The sequence below is a fragment of the Anabrus simplex genome, chromosome 6, assembly GCF_040414725.1.
Source record: "Anabrus simplex isolate iqAnaSimp1 chromosome 6, ASM4041472v1, whole genome shotgun sequence".
NCBI classification, from domain to species: domain Eukaryota; kingdom Metazoa; phylum Arthropoda; class Insecta; order Orthoptera; family Tettigoniidae; genus Anabrus; species Anabrus simplex.
This window is the reverse complement of record NC_090270.1, coordinates 88,571,226-88,590,325: the sequence shown is the minus strand read 5'-3', so window position 1 is coordinate 88,590,325 and position 19,100 is coordinate 88,571,226. Positions and strand designations below refer to the sequence as shown.

General features: G+C 38.1%; 1 long non-coding RNA gene across 2 annotated transcripts in view; it reads right to left on the bottom strand.

Annotated features, from left to right (window-relative positions):
• LOC136875487 (uncharacterized) overlaps positions 1-19,100 on the bottom strand; it is a 43,684-nt gene that overhangs the window by 9,876 nt on the left and 14,708 nt on the right. The window contains exon 3 of one of the 2 annotated variants that reach the window (XR_010860451.2): positions 1,146-1,273. This is a non-coding gene — a long non-coding RNA (uncharacterized lncRNA). The remainder of the gene's footprint in view (positions 1-1,145; positions 1,274-19,100) is intronic. The other variant, XR_010860450.2, reaches the window with a different exon arrangement.

Here is a 19,100-nt window from a genome sequence, read left to right as displayed (position 1 = left end):
CCCCCGAGCCACTGGAATTAACCAATGAAGGTTAAAATCCCCGACCTGGCCGGGAATCGAACCCGGGACCTTCTGAACCGAAGGCCAGTACGCTGACCATTCAGCCAACGAGTTCCTTGACCAGTGTGGTCCATGGATCAAAAGATCTGTCTTCTGCCAGCAATTCAAAGAGATTACCCCATTCCTCCTTCATCATGGAAATACACCTTATGGTATTCCAAAAACTAGGATGTGATAATTAACTGTACATTATATTATAAATGTAACTCTTCAGAGTTGGAATGAAGCACAACTGAATCCAAACTAAGCATGTCAGTTTTTCATTTAACATTAACCTTCAATTATTAAATAAACATTCCAATCAAAGATGGTGTGAAGTGTTTTTATTCTTTTTTTTTTTACAATTGGCCTTACATCGCACCGACACAGATAAGTCTTACAGCAACGGTGGGATAGGAAAGGTCCAGAAGTGGGGAGAAAACAGCCAAGGCATTAAGTAAGAACCGCATGGCCAACTCGCTCGGTGGTGTGAAATGTCACAGCAATATTAATGAAATCCACACCACAAAATATCACAAATGTATGGTATGTCATAGTCTAAGAAAGACTTTGAGAGAGAGAGAGAGAGAGAGAGAGAGAGCCATGACAGCTGAGTGACATTGCCATAAAGTATGCCAGACTTAATTAATTAAGTCATGTCTCCATGTTTCAAATACCATATAAATATCAGAATCTTGAGATTAGGACAACAATAGCAATAGTCATGTATAAATCTAGCATGATAATTCCTTATTCATCGTGCGAGTTGGCCATGCAGTTAGGGGCACACAGCTGTGAGCCTACACCCGAGAGATAGTGAGTTCGAACCTCACTGTTGGCAGCCCTGAAGAAGGTTTTCCATTTCACACCAGGCAAATATTGGGGCTGTACCTTAATTAAGGCCACAGCCGCTTCCTTCCCACTCCTAGGCCTTTCCTATCCCATCCTCACCATAAGACCTATCTGTGTCAGTGCAACATAAAGCAAATTGTAAAAAAAAACATAAATACTTGTTCACTCATCAAGAGGTCAAAAATATCTAAATATGTGTTATCATCATCATCATACGTTAAAAGCAATTCCTGGCGTATATATTGAACACTTACCTTAACAGACAATATACGTAGCAGTTGTGTGAACATGTTCTTGGATGTTGACTTCACGAGAAGTGAGCAACTGGCAATAAAACATTCACGGCAGCATACTTCATTGATTCTAGAAGTAGTCAGAAAAGCTATGAAAAGAATATATTTCTATCAGATACACATCAGTCTATGAAGAGCAACTGTTCAAGACACATGGTAATTTTAATGATGGAATTATTACAATTTTGTTATGCATATAAACATAATGTAAAAGAAAAATGTTAATATATCAACACACTTGAGATTAGCCATCTAATAGTACCTACTCAGTCTGGCAATGTTTGAGCGTAGATTTTCTGGTATATCAAAGAATTCCTTTTTGGTGCAAAAATCCAGCAGTCTGACACAGAATGAATTGGAATTAATGATTTCCATTTTTCATACTGCAAAGACACTGGCAATACTCTACTACTTCCAGTCTTATATTGTCTTACTTGTACAGTTTGTCAGCTGACTAATATAATGCACCACTAGTAGCTTATTATAATGACCAGTGTTCATTTCAGTTGGGAAAACTACTAAGACAGTCTTCTGAGGATGTAAAAAGGCACGTGGAGAGTGAGTGTCTGCCATTAATGAAAACTCCCCAACCTGATTGTGACTGATGGTAGGCAAGCGGGCCTACCATTTCAATGAAAATTCCCTAACCCAGTCTTCATATGAGAAAAGACATTTGGTGACTTCCCCGTCATGTTTCCAGGGTAACGTTAAGAGCTATGCTATTTAGTACAATCTTGCTCACAATATGTACACTACCTAACCTAGAATTCTTTATACAATATAGAATTCCATAATGAAGCACGGGTACATCAGCTAGTAGTCCTTATTACAAGTGCTACAGATGTGAAAAACCAGTGTGCTTGGCTATCCCATCGTCTCCATAAGACCTATCTGTGTCGGTGCGACGTAAAGCCAAAAAAGGACTCTAACTTGGGTATTACACCTAAAGATGTTTGATAACCACTTCACTGAAAATTAACCACATATGAGACTGATTTCTTGTTGGGATGGAAATTGCAAGCACTGAACTTGGGCCCTCAATGCTACTCTCACTCATCACATTCAAAGCAGATCTTTCTTGTACACGCACGTTGGGGAAGTTTTGATGATAACAGCAGGCCACATTTCCTACTGCCATTCACAATCGAGTTTCAGAGTTTCTACTTTAATGGCAGGCTCACTTGCCAACTGCCATTCACAATAGAAACGGAGAGTTTTCATTATGATGATCTCTTCGATTTGATTATAATTGAGAAATGCAAGCGCAATCTAACATATAAAGAAGAGAGATACGATAATAAGTTATAGGACCAAAGTTGAAGATCTCTCCAAATTGAGCATCGATTGTGTAATGTGCTTTGTGAAATGACTTACCATTTAGAAAGTAGTTAACCTGAAACAAAGGTCTACACCGTCATTGAAACTGCCTCCATATTTCAATGTTTTCCAGGGCTTAAAACTTATACATTTGAACAGCCTAGAATTTTCCCTCAAACGAAAGAATGTCCAGTGACAAAGCAAAATTATGTACATAACAAAAGTTGTTTAATACGAAGGGACGTTTCACATATAGTCCATGGATTTTACACAAAATCAGTAGTATCTCTTAAAGATGGACATATGGTCAATATGACCACAATGGAAAAATAAACACATACCACACCTCACTTATCCTCCTCCCAGTATATTTGCTTACAGTACATTTCTATTTTAAGAAGACCTTTCCACTGTATTTATCTTGACTCTCATACGTAACCATGCAGTCGAGATAACAAGCTGATGAGTTTTGTAACGGCCTGGGTGACTGCATGTCCATAGTTTGAAACAGTCATCAGTTGACAGTGCTGTGTGCAGCAATGATTCAGCGTGCAGGTACTTTGGCGAGTGTCCAAACATGTGATGTAAATTACGAAGAAACAATTACCGAGTGGTTTGAAGAAGACATGAGTGATGTGGATGATGGTGATAACGAAACAGAGAGTGATCACAATACTGATACTGAAACAGATGGAGAGGTAGAAGAAGATGAAAGGTCTGCGCTACTGCCTGATGATTCACATTTTAAGTGTTTTTATGGTAGAAATAGACACAAATGGTCATCTTTGGAACCTCCACAGATTGTGCATAGCCCTCGTCACAATATTGAGATTCACCTTTCCGGTTTGTGACCTTTAGCTTGAGTTGGAAACAGTGTGGATCCTGTTACGGCATGGACACTAATATTTAGTGAAGAAATGGTGAACTTATTAGTGCGATGGACAAAAGTGAAACTCAGTCCAATGAGAAGTAATTACCAAAAGTCTACCAGACCAAAATTGCAATATTTTGACACGGTTGAAATGAAAGCTTTTCTAGGCCTCCTTATTTATTCGGCACTTTTCAAATGTAACAAAGAGGACATAATTTCAATCTTTGCAGCTGGTGGTACGGGTCGAGAAATAGTTCGTGTTGTGATGCCAGGTACGAGGTTTTACATTCTTCCATGCAGCCTGCGTTTTGACAACCCTGAAGACAGAATGCAGCAGAGAGAGAGAGAGAGAGAGAGAGAGATCCTACTGCACCCATATCTGACGCTTCTGAATATGTTGGTGTAAGTTCAGAATGTATATGCTGAACAAGCCTGTGAAATATGGAGTGAAACTGATGTGCCTAACTGATGCGAGACACAGTTACCCGCAGAATGCATATATTTATGCAGAGAAGGACAGTGATAGAATAGGTTTTTCAAAGGAAGATAGGAAATTTTCAAAGCCACCTCAGGCAGTTCTTCATTTATCAGAACCAATAGGAATATAACAACTGACAATTGGTTCACCTCAATAGACCTTGTTCAGGAACTCAGGGAAAGGGGACTCACTTATATTGGGACAGTAAGGAAGAACAAGAAGAAAATTCCAACTAACTTCTTGCCTTCCAAGCAGAGAAAGGTCAGTTCCTCTGTATATAGCTTCAAGAAAGACATAACGCTTCTCTCACACATTCCAAAAAGAAACAAGGCTGTTTTGTTAGTATCCTCTATGCAGCATGGGAAAAGAATTGATGCGGATATGGGGAAGGAAGAGATGATTTAGTTTTATAATTCTGTGAAGTCTGGAGTAGATACTTTGGATCAGTAGTCAGCCAACTACTGCACAGTTAGAAGAACAAGAAGGTGACCGATGGCAGTCTTCTTCAATATCGTCAATATCGCGGCTGTGAATACGAATATCTTGCATCAATCCTATCGTGAGAGCACCCGAATGACCAGGCAACATTTTCTGAAAGAATATGCTGCTCAACTCACTAGGCCACACATGATAAGAAGATTATCAAACCCCGGGATCCCAAGAGATATATGAGGCGCTATCTCTAGAATTACGAGCATCCCTGAGGAGCATATCATCATTGCTGAGGAGAAGCTTGAAAAATGGTTAACTAGTTGTCTATGTCCACCAGCAAAGAAGAGGAAAACATATTACAAGTTTCTTACAAAACTGTATAAAATTACTGATATCCTCCTAGTCAATACTAAAATGAGATTCATCTATATACAGGGTGGTCCACTTAAACGTTTCACCGCAGATATATCTGGAACAACAAAATATATTGAAAAATGACTTTCACAGGCATGAAGGCAGGGAAGGGGCTAATTAAAGTAAATACTATGAGTCAGTCAAAAACGTAGGAAAATAGTATTTTCAACATCAACTTACGTTTTTTCAAATGGAAACCCTGTTTTATTTCATACGCAATCGTTAACATGAAAAATCACATAAGCAATGGCGTTTGTTTCATCGCAATAGGTCAGTTACATCCCGAGATATTGCAACTGAAGTTGAGATAAAGGAAACGCGCAGCAGTTGCACATCCCGAGAGTCAAGCGCGAAACTCACGGTCCTCTTACTCACGATATGATTGCCGTACTACGATGCGACAGGCACTGTACTTAATGCTATTTGCACTGTTATCAAGAGGGATGAAAATAAGAGAAGGGTTTCCTGCCACAGCAAAAGGATATGTAAATAACGGTTTCTTCTTGCGTGTTTTATTTACCTACATAGTACATTGCAGTACTCTGTATTGTACTACTTCAGAATGTACATAATTTGTACAGCAAGGTTACTGTAACAAAATTCTCTTATTTTCATCCCTCTTGATAGCAGTGCAAATAGCATTAAGTATAGCGCCTGATGCATTGTAGTACAGCAAGCATATCGCGAGTAAGAGGACAGTGAGATTCGTGCTGGACTCGCGGGATGTGCAACTGCTGCCCGTTTCGTTTATCTCAAGCGTCAACTTCACGTTGCAATATCTCGGGTTGTAATTGACCTATTGCGATGAAACAAAGGCCATTACTTATGTGATTTTCCATATTAACGACTGCTTACGAAATAATACAGGGTGTCCATTTTAAAAAAGTAAGTTGATGTTGAAAAATACTATTTTCCTACGTTTTTGACTGGCTCATGGTATTTACTTTAATTAGCCCCTTCCCTGCCTTCATGCCTGTGAAAGTCATTTTTCAATATCTCTTGTTGTTCCAGATATATCTGCGGTGAAACGTTTAAGTGGGCCACCCTGTATATAAAATAAGAGCTTTGCCTGTGCATTTTTAGAATTTCAAAAGAATGGTATTTCTGTATCAGTCATGTCCACAGTAACAAGGAAATACACTTTTTACTTTTCCGTAATTTCTGTCTGTCTGTCTGTCTGTCTGTCTGTCTGTATGTATGTATGTATGTATGTATGTATGTATGTATGTATGTATGTATGTATGTATGTATGTATTATAACCTTCCAATGTATGTCAGGATGAGATTGGTGGACACATTGGAAGCTTATGTCGAGAAATGATGTCAATGAAATCTTATATCCGGTTATCACACCTCCAGATGAATTAGAGGGCAGTTGATTTGTCTAATTACGTGAACGGCATCGCCGAATTGAAGATATCAGCAGATTGATAATCAGCTCTAAACCCCGTGGTATCTCGGAAATATTAACAGAAAGTTAAACATCGTGAAACATAGGGCAGGATTATATGAATAATACGCATTCTTCAAGTAAAGTTTCCGGAATGCATGAACGGCAGTATATCTGCGACAGAATGTTACTGAGGGCCATGAAATATGTAAACAATAAATTTATATGAGAGGGCCATACCTTGTACATCTAGTCTCGCACGATCCGACGATCGAGATGAAGAAAGGAAACTGTCGATTACTAACCTAAATACGAGGCGGCAATTATTAAATAAGTTCCTTTACTAATACAGCTGATTTGTACGAGATCGTCTTACATTATGTGTCAAATGTTTCCAATTGTCAGAAACATATGGGAGCTAGAAGCTGAGAAGAATTCTGAAAAGCAAACCGTCTGCAATTATTATGTTGTGGTAGAATCTGTTTTGTCTCTGAAGAAGTTGATACTCTCAATCTGCACATCAGAAAGATCGGAAGCAAGAATTCATAGGGAAAAGATTGTATTGAAAGGAGTTATTAAAGAGATATTGGCATATTATAAACATACAATATTGTAAAACAAGATATCTTGTTATTGAATGAAAAGGCAAGTGTATCGCTTGAACTGTTAAAATTGTATTAAGGTGTATGACCTTGTTCTAATTGATATCTCTAAGTTTCAGGTAATATGGAATCGTCAGCGGTTTATTATTCAGATGCTATGTGTGCACGTATCAACATGAACAACTAAAATAGAGGGACCTCAAAGGATCTGATCTGAAATGTGATGGACAATACTTGATAATGTTATTGAGTGAGAGCTGAACTCGGAAGGTGACACCGTCGTGGAGCAACAACCCAGGATGAGTACTTGAATATCTTATACATATTCCGCCACGTAATTGCTTATTGTAGTTGTAGAGTAGTATTTATTTTGTTGTCAATTTTGACATGAACAATTTTAACTTGAAAGCGACCGTTATTTGTTGGACATTGCGTTGTAATATTTATGATCGTTACGTCTAGTGTGGTGAGCCAGACTACGTTGTGATAATATGCGATAGTTGAGTAAGATTTCTTTAATGTTTGCTAGCAAGATTTTACGAAAGTTTCTTCGACATGGATGTTATTGGTACCGTAATGGTGTTATGGTAATGAACGTTAATTTTAACATGTAGCTCAGAATACCTCGGAGGAGCTCGGTATTTTGCGACGTGCGATTCTGTGGTCTTCAAAATGTTATGTGCTTGTGTGGAAATACAGTGTTTGATAATAGAAGTGTGATACTATTGTGGTGATATGGAATTAATGCGGCAACGTATTTTGTAATTTTACGTAATTGCCTGAATAGATTGTTCTTTAGTATTGTGAATTCGCTGTGCATGACGAGTTGTGCGATGTAATAAGGTGTTAGTTACGGTAGGATCTTTGAAAATATTTACGTGGATAGAGAGATGTGATGATCATAGACGTGTCATTGGGATTGCGAATTTTATGATGATGTTATGTGAAGGTCCTGATGATGGTATTGACGGTAGGAACTATGTTGGTCATGCGTGAATTTTGATGTTGTCGTGATGAATAATTTACTTAGGTACGAGGCCGTATTTTAGAATAATGTTATAGGATGTTGCACTCACGAACACTAGTAGTTGGTCGTCACATTTATCCTATTTAAATACAAGATTGACCAGAGCGCACGATTTTAAAGGGATGTTTAGGATCTTCGCAAGATAATCGGTAACGTAAAGATATTAAGGTCATGTCGTAAAGGAAATATGATCTTCTATGATAAGTAAACCATTTCTTTGCTAGTTGGATTTTGTAGATCATTTGTGTTGACGCCTAGTGCTAATGTAGTATTCCAGGTCAAACGTCGCAGTGATGTCCGGAGGCGCAGAATCAACGTAGTTAGACAAGGTTATCGTAGACGTTGCAATGTCTCTTGATGTTTTTTTTTATCTAGGTGCAGTCACCGATGGACGTACGAGAGGATCGAGTCTGTCTTTTAAATGCATGATTTTGATGGATATTACATTATGTTATGATCCTGTGTCTTTCAAGCATTTCTGTCGCATTTATGGTGATTTTATGAAGTTAGAATAACGGTATTTTTCAAGTTGCTAGATAGACAGATACCGACATATATGCGGTGATTTTTAAAGGAAATGACGGAATATTATGAGATATTTGGGTAGTAAATAGCATTCTGAAGTGGAAGATTCTATAATTCCCAGTGATTTATTTTGAAAATGCGAGGTTGATGACTGATATCTCACTGTAAGCCTTCAGCAGAGGGACACTTTGTCTCTTTTTGTTTTCCGATTTACGATGTTGTATTTATTTGTAACAAGAGCCTGAAGTTAGGTGTTTATTTTTCAAGTTAACAGAATATTTTCCTTCCTATATTCATTTGTGTTGCCAATAATTTGTTTTTAATGTAGTTGACGCATTTAAAGTTATTTTAAAGTCATTAAACGGGAGATCCTTCCATAATTAAAACATTTTACAGAGTTCTCATTTAAAGTAGCGTAGGAACATTAGGATAGTTATTTAATTTAGGATAAGATAAAATGTTGGTCAATGTATCTCGTCGAATATGCCAATATCCTCGATCTCTTAATACTCTATTGTGGAATATTCACGTAATTTAGGCAGAAATGATCATTACATTCTACGTTTAAAGCCACGATGATAACAATCCACTTATTTAACCTGTGTCCCAACTCGTCGGACTTGCACGTCCCTTGAGTGGAGCCTTCATGGATCTCCGACTGCATTGCTTCGCCGCGGCTGAACCCAACACTGAGATATAGAATTAAAATTTACAGCATGGTCACAGGGACTGCTGTCAGGGCACATATAGGTTATATAATTTTACTTGACACCCAACTGTGGGGCCAGAGTTGAATTGTTTTATTACCGAACGACTAGAGTCGAATTACTTATCGCGTGGCAGTGGACTTAAAGAAAGGAAAACTCGAAAAGACATTGGTAATCAGAGAACATTGAATCTACAACGTTGTTAGTGAAGAATGTTTGAGATATTTATTTAATCATATATTTTATGAGTAATATTGGAAGGATTTGACCGTTAATCAGTACTACGATTTTACTTAGTTTCATTTTGTGACATTATGGAAGGATTTTCCGTAAAGTTTCAGCTCTTGTTAATCGGGATAATGAATCATTTAACTCGGATAAAGCGATAGGTTGTTCCGTGTCACTTATTGTAGGATGTCCGTCATATTTCGGGTCAGATCCGGAGAGACCCATACGTTCATTTATTGAATTTAGTTCGTGAAGTGCTAGGCAGGTATAGGTGTTGTGGAAACACTAGATAAAGACTGTAGAGTGAGATTGAGAGTGATATATTATCAATAAGGAACGATATAGGAAATTACGATGGCGTCTCTTGCTCAAGTAAAACTGTTATTGGAGGAGCTCGCTGGAAAAATGAATAAAATGCAGGAATCGCAAGAAAGTACAGAAAAGAGAATTCAAGAAGTACGAGAATCGCAAGAGAGTACAGAAAAGAGAATTCAAGAAGTACGAGAGTCACAAGAAAGTACTGAGAAAAGGATTCAAGAAGTACGAGAATCGCAAGAGAACACTGAGAAAAAGATTCAGGAGGCACAAGAAAATACTGAGAAGAAAATACAGGAATCACAGAGGACTACTAGAGCAGAAATTCACGAATCACACGAAAAAATGCAAGGAACTTTCGACAGAATCACCGATATGGTGCAAGAAAATATGAAGGTGATGCAAGAAGAGATTGTATCGTTAGGATCGAAAGTCGCTGAAGTACAAGGAGAAGTATTAAATTTAAAAGAAGAAGTGAATGCAGCGATGATTGAGAATAAGAGGAATTTTCAAGAAAAATTCGAAGAATTGAAAGATGATTTTAAGTCAAGCATCCAAGAGTTGCGAGTTCAAGTCGACTATGACCTTAAAGAGCTCAAAGAAGAAGTAGACGGGATGCAGGAGAAGATAAAAGAGTCTGATAATAGTTGGGATGGAAAACTCAAGAAGGTATCGGATGAAGTCATTATCACCAATGAGAATATACGGAAAGAGATAACCCAAGCAAGAGAACAGATCAATGACAGATTCAATTTGATAACGGAAGAATCTGAAGAGAATAAAGCTTTGATGAATCAGCAAATAAAAGGATTAAAAGACGATTTAAATGCTATTCAAAAGGACGTACAGAACCTGAGGATTGAAAACGAAACAAATAGGAATTTGGTATCATCGTTGAACGACCGACAGACGATAATTGAGGATGGAAGGAAGACTGAGGTAAACAGTCAATTTGAGATACCTCAGTTTTGCGTTGATATTAATGACAACGGGACAATTCATACAGGAAGTGGAACCCAGATTGTTAACATTATACGCACTTATGAGGATAGGCCTAAGAAATTTAATGGAAATATAGGATCCAGTATGACTCCTCGTGGTTTTCTAAGAGAGATTGAGGAATATTTTAGGGAAACAAAGGTATCTACAGAGCGCCAGTTAAAGACAGTGGAGAAACACTTAGAAGGTGCACCACTCATTTGGTTTAAAGCTTTTCGCTACGTTTTTGAGGATTATGCAGGCTTTAAACAAGCTTTCTTGGATAAATTCTGGGGGATCGACGTACAGCAAGGAATCAGACTCGATCTATACTCAAAGAAATATTCTTTAACAGGACCGAGTAGGTTTGCCGAATACTTCACGATGCAATTTCATCGACTAAAGGAGCTTGATTCTCCACCTACAGAAACAGAAATGGTACGAGCAATAATCAAACAGTTCCCTGCGGATATACAGAGATTATTGACGGCGGCAAACATTCAATCAGCCGTGCAAGCGGAGTCGATACTTCGGCAAATTGACAGCACGTCAACACATACTAGTAGCCGCATAGTAAGACACGTCGATCCGACGGTAAACGTGGTAACACCAGCAGGAGATGAAGGTGTAGAAAGAAACCAGGGATACAATAGTCACGGTCAAGGAGATAGACCTAGGACGAATGAAGGCTACAGAAGAGTGGAACATAGGGATGAGAGGAGTGACAAGACACGCCAGAAGTGGGCACCGTCTCGAAACGAAGAGCGGAGATATCCTAGGTATTATAGAAATACAAGGTGGAGTCGAAACAGAGATAAATGGCCGTACCGCAGAGATAGGTATCGAGAAAATTCAAGACAATCAGATATTCGACAGGACGAGGAGATAAACAAGGAAAGAGAAAGGTACCTTGGCGAATTAAGAAAGCAGCAGGAATGCAAGCAATGGGAACGAGCGATATTGAATCAAGATATGAACGCTGATTGCGTGGGCGCGACTAGTCTGTTGTATCAGCAAGAACAAAGAAAAGAAAGCGCTGATAAAACGTTAAATCCCGCAGCCACACCATTTGACAAAAATAATCAAGGCAATGACGGGGTGAAAAAAAAAACTTCGTTTTGGAATCAGTAACAAATAATAGAATTAGTAAGTTAAATCCAAATTATGGGCAACACGAATGGGTCATAGCAGGAATCGAATCGTGGGAATTTGAACCCGAGGAATTGTTGCACGAAGACGGTCTACCTAAAGGAATAAAATTAAAGAGAGGACTGCCCGTTATTTACGTCACAATATTGGGTATTCGAGTATTGTCATTATTGGATACTGGAGCAAGTATAAGTATCATCTCCAAACTACTATTCTCAGAGTTACAAGACAAAGCACACTTGCCTGTAATTCCGATTGCCAACATGAAAATCAAGGGCATAATTCCAGACAAGGTCACGAAATGCAAGATACAAACTTATTTGCCAATAGAAATCGGAGGAAATTTAATGGAACATCCATTTGTAGTCATGGACAAAATCCAATATAACTTAATTATTGGATCAGATTTTATCAGGGAAAACAACATAGTAATTGATTTAAAGAAAGAAGAAATAAGGATCAGATGTGACGGTGAAAGAGGACAGGACATTACAGCTAGAATAGAAAACAAGGAAACGAGCGAGCTACAGAAAACCATGAACATTTCAATAAATGAAGCTGCCCATGTTGCCGAGAAGATAATGGAAAGATACGACACAGAAGATGCTGTGTGTGGTCAGACAATCGACAGTGGAATAGGAGGAAATCCTGAACAGCAAGGGATAATTGAGAATCTGCTGAAAAGGTATAGCAATGCTTTTAAGAGCCAGCCTGGAGCAATAAAGAACTTTGAGTACAAGTTATTAGTGAAAGATTGGAGGCCATTTAAGGTTAAACCGTACCCTATACCAGATAAATTCATGCCCGAGGCTAGGAAGGTAATACAGGAGATGATGTATAATGGTATAATATCTAAAGCACATACACCATTCGTTAGCCCTCTGGTAGTGGTAAGAAAAAGCAATGGATCGATTCGCGTGTGCATTGATGCGAGACAGGTCAACTCCAAATTAATTCCTGAGTATGATAAAGCCCCAGTAATAAAGGACATAATAAGAGGATTTCGGAACAAGAGATTTTTCACGATTTTAGATCTGACTTCCTCATACTTCCACATAGTTTTGGAGAGTAAATCCAAGCTATTTACTGGTTTCATGTTTGATAATCAAACGTATATCTTTGAAAGGCTCCCATTCGGCATTTCTAACTCTGCGGCTGCATTGGTACGAGCTTTAGACAGGAACTTGAAACCGGAAGTAAAAGAATTTATAACCATTTATGTTGATGATATCGTACTGGCGACAGCAACTTTCGAGGAGCATGTAGTCAAGTTGGAACAGTTGCTAAGAAATTTAGATGAGGCTGGATTCAAAATCAATCGATCCAAGTCAAAGTTCTGCCAATCTGAAATCTTGTTTGTTGGACATGTAATTGATGGAACTGGAATAAGACCAAACCCAGTTAAGATACAGGCCATATGTAACTTTCCGAAGCCCAGAAGGATTAAGCATATCCGACAATTCTTGGGAATGACGAGATTTTTCGCTAGCCACTGTCCAAGGTATACAGAGATATTAGCTCCCCTGCAAGATTTATTGAAGACCAATAATCGTTGGCGGTGGAATGAGAGTCATGATCGAGCTTTTCTTAACGCGAAGGAATTACTAGCTAACAGTATAAAACTTGGATATCCGGACTTCGATCGTGAGTTTATCATTCAATCTGATGCCTCAGCGGTTGGAGTTGGAGCTGTATTGTATCAGGAGAGTAATGGGGAGAATAATATAAACTATTTGGCCTTCGTTAGTAGGAAATTAAGAAACCATGAGCTTAATTATACGACCACTGAGCTTGAGATGTTGGCCATTGTTTACGCATTACAACAGTGGAGGAAAATAGTGTATGGGTATCCGGTAGTTGTTAGGACGGACCATAAAGCACTAACGTTTGTGTTAAAAACCACATTATCCAGCGAGAGAGTATCACGATGGGCACTTTATGCGCAACAATTTAATTTAAGAATTGAGTTCTGCCCAGGTAAAAGTAATGTGTTGGCAGACAGTCTAAGCCGAAATCCAACAGAAGAGCCTCTGGAGGTCAATGTTATTGAAATAACTCAAGAGGATGAAGAATGCTTGGAAAGCTTAAAACGATTGCCGGAGTTGCAACTTGAAGATTCATCTCTGAAAGAGATTATTGAATATTGTCTAAGAAGGTCAGCTGATGATGGACCCGAAGATCAAATAAATGATTATGTGCTGACGAATAACATCTTGTATAAGTACATAGACAAAGATCGGAAGAAATTAAGAGTGGTGGTGCCACGCAAATTAAGATGTAAACTCATATGGTACATCCATAGAATGATTGGTCATGGTGGTCTAGATAAATTAGCGGCTACAATAGGAGAGACTTTCACATGGACTGGATTCCGGAGAACCATCGGGAGAATAGTAAAAACCTGTGATATATGCCAGAGGGTGAAATACAACTCCGTATTATTGTATCAACCACCGATAGCTGTAATACCAGACCGACCTAGGGAAGTATATGCCATGGATTTGTATGGGAGTTTACCCGTAGGTAAACGTGGAAACCGTTTTGTATTGGTAGTCCTCGATGTGATGTCAAAATTTGTATCACTTCAGCCCATTAGGAAGGCCAACTCTAAATCCATAATTAGGAGTTTAGAAAGAGTAACGATACCAAAGATGGGTAAACCAAAATGCATACTAACGGACCATGGAACACAGTTTACGTCAAACGAATTTGCGGAAGCTTTAAGGAAAATGAACATTCAACACCGGTTTAGTTCCATAAGGCACCCTGAATCCAATGCAGCTGAAAGGGTCATGAAGGAAATTGCGAAATATTGTAGGATTTTCTGCCATGAACGTCATTGGACATGGACTTCTTGTTTACCGACAATAGCCGATTGTATAAATTTTACATGGCACGAGTCTATCGGCAATATTCCAAGCGTTCTTCACATGAACGAGCAGCCAAGACGTCCCTGGAACGAGATCATTGCTAGACCAGTCGAAGAAAGTCCTAGCGTCGAAGAGAACATAAAGCAAGCTCAGGCATGTATGAAAAGGCAGGCCGAAAAACGTCTCAAGAAGTTAAGGCATAAAAGATTTCGAGAACCTTTGGAGGTTGGAACCTATGTTCTTGTAAGAAAACCAGCCGTATCTTGTCCCACGGAAAAATTCTACTCCAAGTTTGCACATTTGTACATCGGGCCGTTCAAAGTTATTGAAGCACTGGGCAATAACGCATATAAAATACAGAGTTTAGAGTCCAACAACATTGCTATTTTCAATGCTTCAAGTCTTAAACAATACAGTTTCCCTATCGTTGAAGAGGAGGAAGTCAATATCATCGTGGAAGACGAAAGAAACGGAGATGCTTGGGATGTTTATTCGCTGACCGACGGATCAGATGACGAATGATGAAGTCCAGACAGGATTCGAAGACAGGATATGGAATAACAGTATCTCAAGACCAGAGTTAGTTTTGTTCATTTCAGACGTGATAAAAGAAGATTTCATTGAAGAAGAGAATTATGATAAGATCTGGTATGAACATGAAATTTCTCCTTTCATACGAAATTTCATTTTTGAGTAGAGGAGGAATATAACCTTCCAATGTATGTCAGGATGAGATTGGTGGACACATTGGAAGCTTATGTCGAGAAATGATGTCAATGAAATCTTATATCCGGTTATCACACCTCCAGATGAATTAGAGGGCAGTTGATTTGTCTAATTACGTGAACGGCATCGCCGAATTGAAGATATCAGCAGATTGATAATCAGCTCTAAACCCCGTGGTATCTCGGAAATATTAACAGAAAGTTAAACATCGTGAAACATAGGGCAGGATTATATGAATAATACGCATTCTTCAAGTAAAGTTTCCGGAATGCATGAACGGCAGTATATCTGCGACAGAATGTTACTGAGGGCCATGAAATATGTAAACAATAAATTTATATGAGAGGGCCATACCTTGTACATCTAGTCTCGCACGATCCGACGATCGAGATGAAGAAAGGAAACTGTCGATTACTAACCTAAATACGAGGCGGCAATTATTAAATAAGTTCCTTTACTAATACAGCTGATTTGTACGAGATCGTCTTACATTATGTGTCAAATGTTTCCAATTGTCAGAAACATATGGGAGCTAGAAGCTGAGAAGAATTCTGAAAAGCAAACCGTCTGCAATTATTATGTTGTGGTAGAATCTGTTTTGTCTCTGAAGAAGTTGATACTCTCAATCTGCACATCAGAAAGATCGGAAGCAAGAATTCATAGGGAAAAGATTGTATTGAAAGGAGTTATTAAAGAGATATTGGCATATTATAAACATACAATATTGTAAAACAAGATATCTTGTTATTGAATGAAAAGGCAAGTGTATCGCTTGAACTGTTAAAATTGTATTAAGGTGTATGACCTTGTTCTAATTGATATCTCTAAGTTTCAGGTAATATGGAATCGTCAGCGGTTTATTATTCAGATGCTATGTGTGCACGTATCAACATGAACAACTAAAATAGAGGGACCTCAAAGGATCTGATCTGAAATGTGATGGACAATACTTGATAATGTTATTGAGTGAGAGCTGAACTCGGAAGGTGACACCGTCGTGGAGCAACAACCCAGGATGAGTACTTGAATATCTTATACATATTCCGCCACGTAATTGCTTATTGTAGTTGTAGAGTAGTATTTATTTTGTTGTCAATTTTGACATGAACAATTTTAACTTGAAAGCGACCGTTATTTGTTGGACATTGCGTTGTAATATTTATGATCGTTACGTCTAGTGTGGTGAGCCAGACTACGTTGTGATAATATGCGATAGTTGAGTAAGATTTCTTTAATGTTTGCTAGCAAGATTTTACGAAAGTTTCTTCGACATGGATGTTATTGGTACCGTAATGGTGTTATGGTAATGAACGTTAATTTTAACATGTAGCTCAGAATACCTCGGAGGAGCTCGGTATTTTGCGACGTGCGATTCTGTGGTCTTCAAAATGTTATGTGCTTGTGTGGAAATACAGTGTTTGATAATAGAAGTGTGATACTATTGTGGTGATATGGAATTAATGCGGCAACGTATTTTGTAATTTTACGTAATTGCCTGAATAGATTGTTCTTTAGTATTGTGAATTCGCTGTGCATGACGAGTTGTGCGATGTAATAAGGTGTTAGTTACGGTAGGATCTTTGAAAATATTTACGTGGATAGAGAGATGTGATGATCATAGACGTGTCATTGGGATTGCGAATTTTATGATGATGTTATGTGAAGGTCCTGATGATGGTATTGACGGTAGGAACTATGTTGGTCATGCGTGAATTTTGATGTTGTCGTGATGAATAATTTACTTAGGTACGAGGCCGTATTTTAGAATAATGTTATAGGATGTTGCACTCACGAACACTAGTAGTTGGTCGTCACATTTATCCTATTTAAATACAAGATTGACCAGAGCGCACGATTTTAAAGGGATGTTTAGGATCTTCGCAAGATAATCGGTAACGTAAAGATATTAAGGTCATGTCGTAAAGGAAATATGATCTTCTATGGTAAGTAAACCATTTCTTTGCTAGTTGGATTTTGTAGATCATTTGTGTTGACGCCTAGTGCTAATGTAGTATTCCAGGTCAAACGTCGCAGTGATGTCCGGAGGCGCAGAATCAACGTAGTTAGACAAGGTTATCGTAGACGTTGCAATGTCTCTTGATGTTTTTTTTTATCTAGGTGCAGTCACCGATGGACGTACGAGAGGATCGAGTCTGTCTTTTAAATGCATGATTTTGATGGATATTACATTATGTTATGATCCTGTGTCTTTCAAGCATTTCTGTCGCATTTATGGTGATTTTATGAAGTTAGAATAACGGTATTTTTCAAGTTGCTAGATAGACAGATACCGACATATATGCGGTGATTTTTAAAGGAAATGACGGAATATTATGAGATATTTGGGTAGTAAATAGCATTCTGAAGTGGAAGATTCTATAATTCCCAGTGATTTATTTTGAAAATGCGAGGTTGATGACTGATATCTCACTGTAAGCCTTCAGCAGAGGGACACTTTGTCTCTTTTTGTTTTCCGATTTACGATGTTGTATTTATTTGTAACAAGAGCCTGAAGTTAGGTGTTTATTTTTCAAGTTAACAGAATATTTTCCTTCCTATATTCATTTGTGTTGCCAATAATTTGTTTTTAATGTAGTTGACGCATTTAAAGTTATTTTAAAGTCATTAAACGGGAGATCCTTCCATAATTAAAACATTTTACAGAGTTCTCATTTAAAGTAGCGTAGGAACATTAGGATAGTTATTTAATTTAGGATAAGATAAAATGTTGGTCAATGTATCTCGTCGAATATGCCAATATCCTCGATCTCTTAATACTCTATTGTGGAATATTCACGTAATTTAGGCAGAAATGATCATTACATTCTACGTTTAAAGCCACGATGATAACAATCCACTTATTTAACCTGTGTCCCAACTCGTCGGACTTGCACGTCCCTTGAGTGGAGCCTTCATGGATCTCCGACTGCATTGCTTCGCCGCGGCTGAACCCAACACTGAGATATAGAATTAAAATTTACAGCATGGTCACAGGGACTGCTGTCAGGGCACAGTATGTATGTATGTATGTATGTATGTATGTACACACATCACAAGAAAACGGCTGAAGACAACTTAATGAAAATCGTTATGTAAAGACGGGGAATGAGCCCCTACAATCTAGGCAATAAATTATTTTATTCACACTGAGTGAAATGGTAGTTTAAGGGAAGGCCTGAAATTTAATTCTCAGATATTTATATTATTAGTGGTCCTATCAATAAAATACTACATAACTAAAGTTATATAGAATAAAATTTCTGATCATTTATGTCAGATATTCATGAATTTGTATTTTTGTTGCTAAGTCCATATCAACGCCGAGCTACGAGAAAATGGGTAAACAGAATTTAATGAAAATCAGTATATACAGTTGGGGAATAAGAAACTACAGTCTAATCTCTAAACAATTTTATTCACCCTGGATGAAGTTGCAGTTTAGGGGAAGGCACCTAAAATTTAATTTTTAAATAACTATGTTATTGGTCCTATCGAAAAGTACTACTGTACATAACAAAAGTTATAGAGAATACAATTTCCGATCATCTATGTTTTATTCAGTTTTACCGTACCGACTATGATAAGAGTGTTATTTCAGAGTCAGAAGAAAACTAAATGTGAAGGCCTACAATATCGAAAGTGCATAACATTTATCAACAATAACATTACATTGACCACTGTTTGTTGTGATGATCTTTGTCTCTTATGCTGCCACTCAACTCTGACAGATGGGATTACTGCTGCATACCGAGTATAACAGCCTGACTGAATATCGGCGGGAAATAGCTGGGGAGTTAGAAAACTTTCTTCTTTAGCATGCCATTCCTCTGCTTCATACATTTCCTGATACTGCTGGTACATAACACACTGGTTCATCATAGTACTTC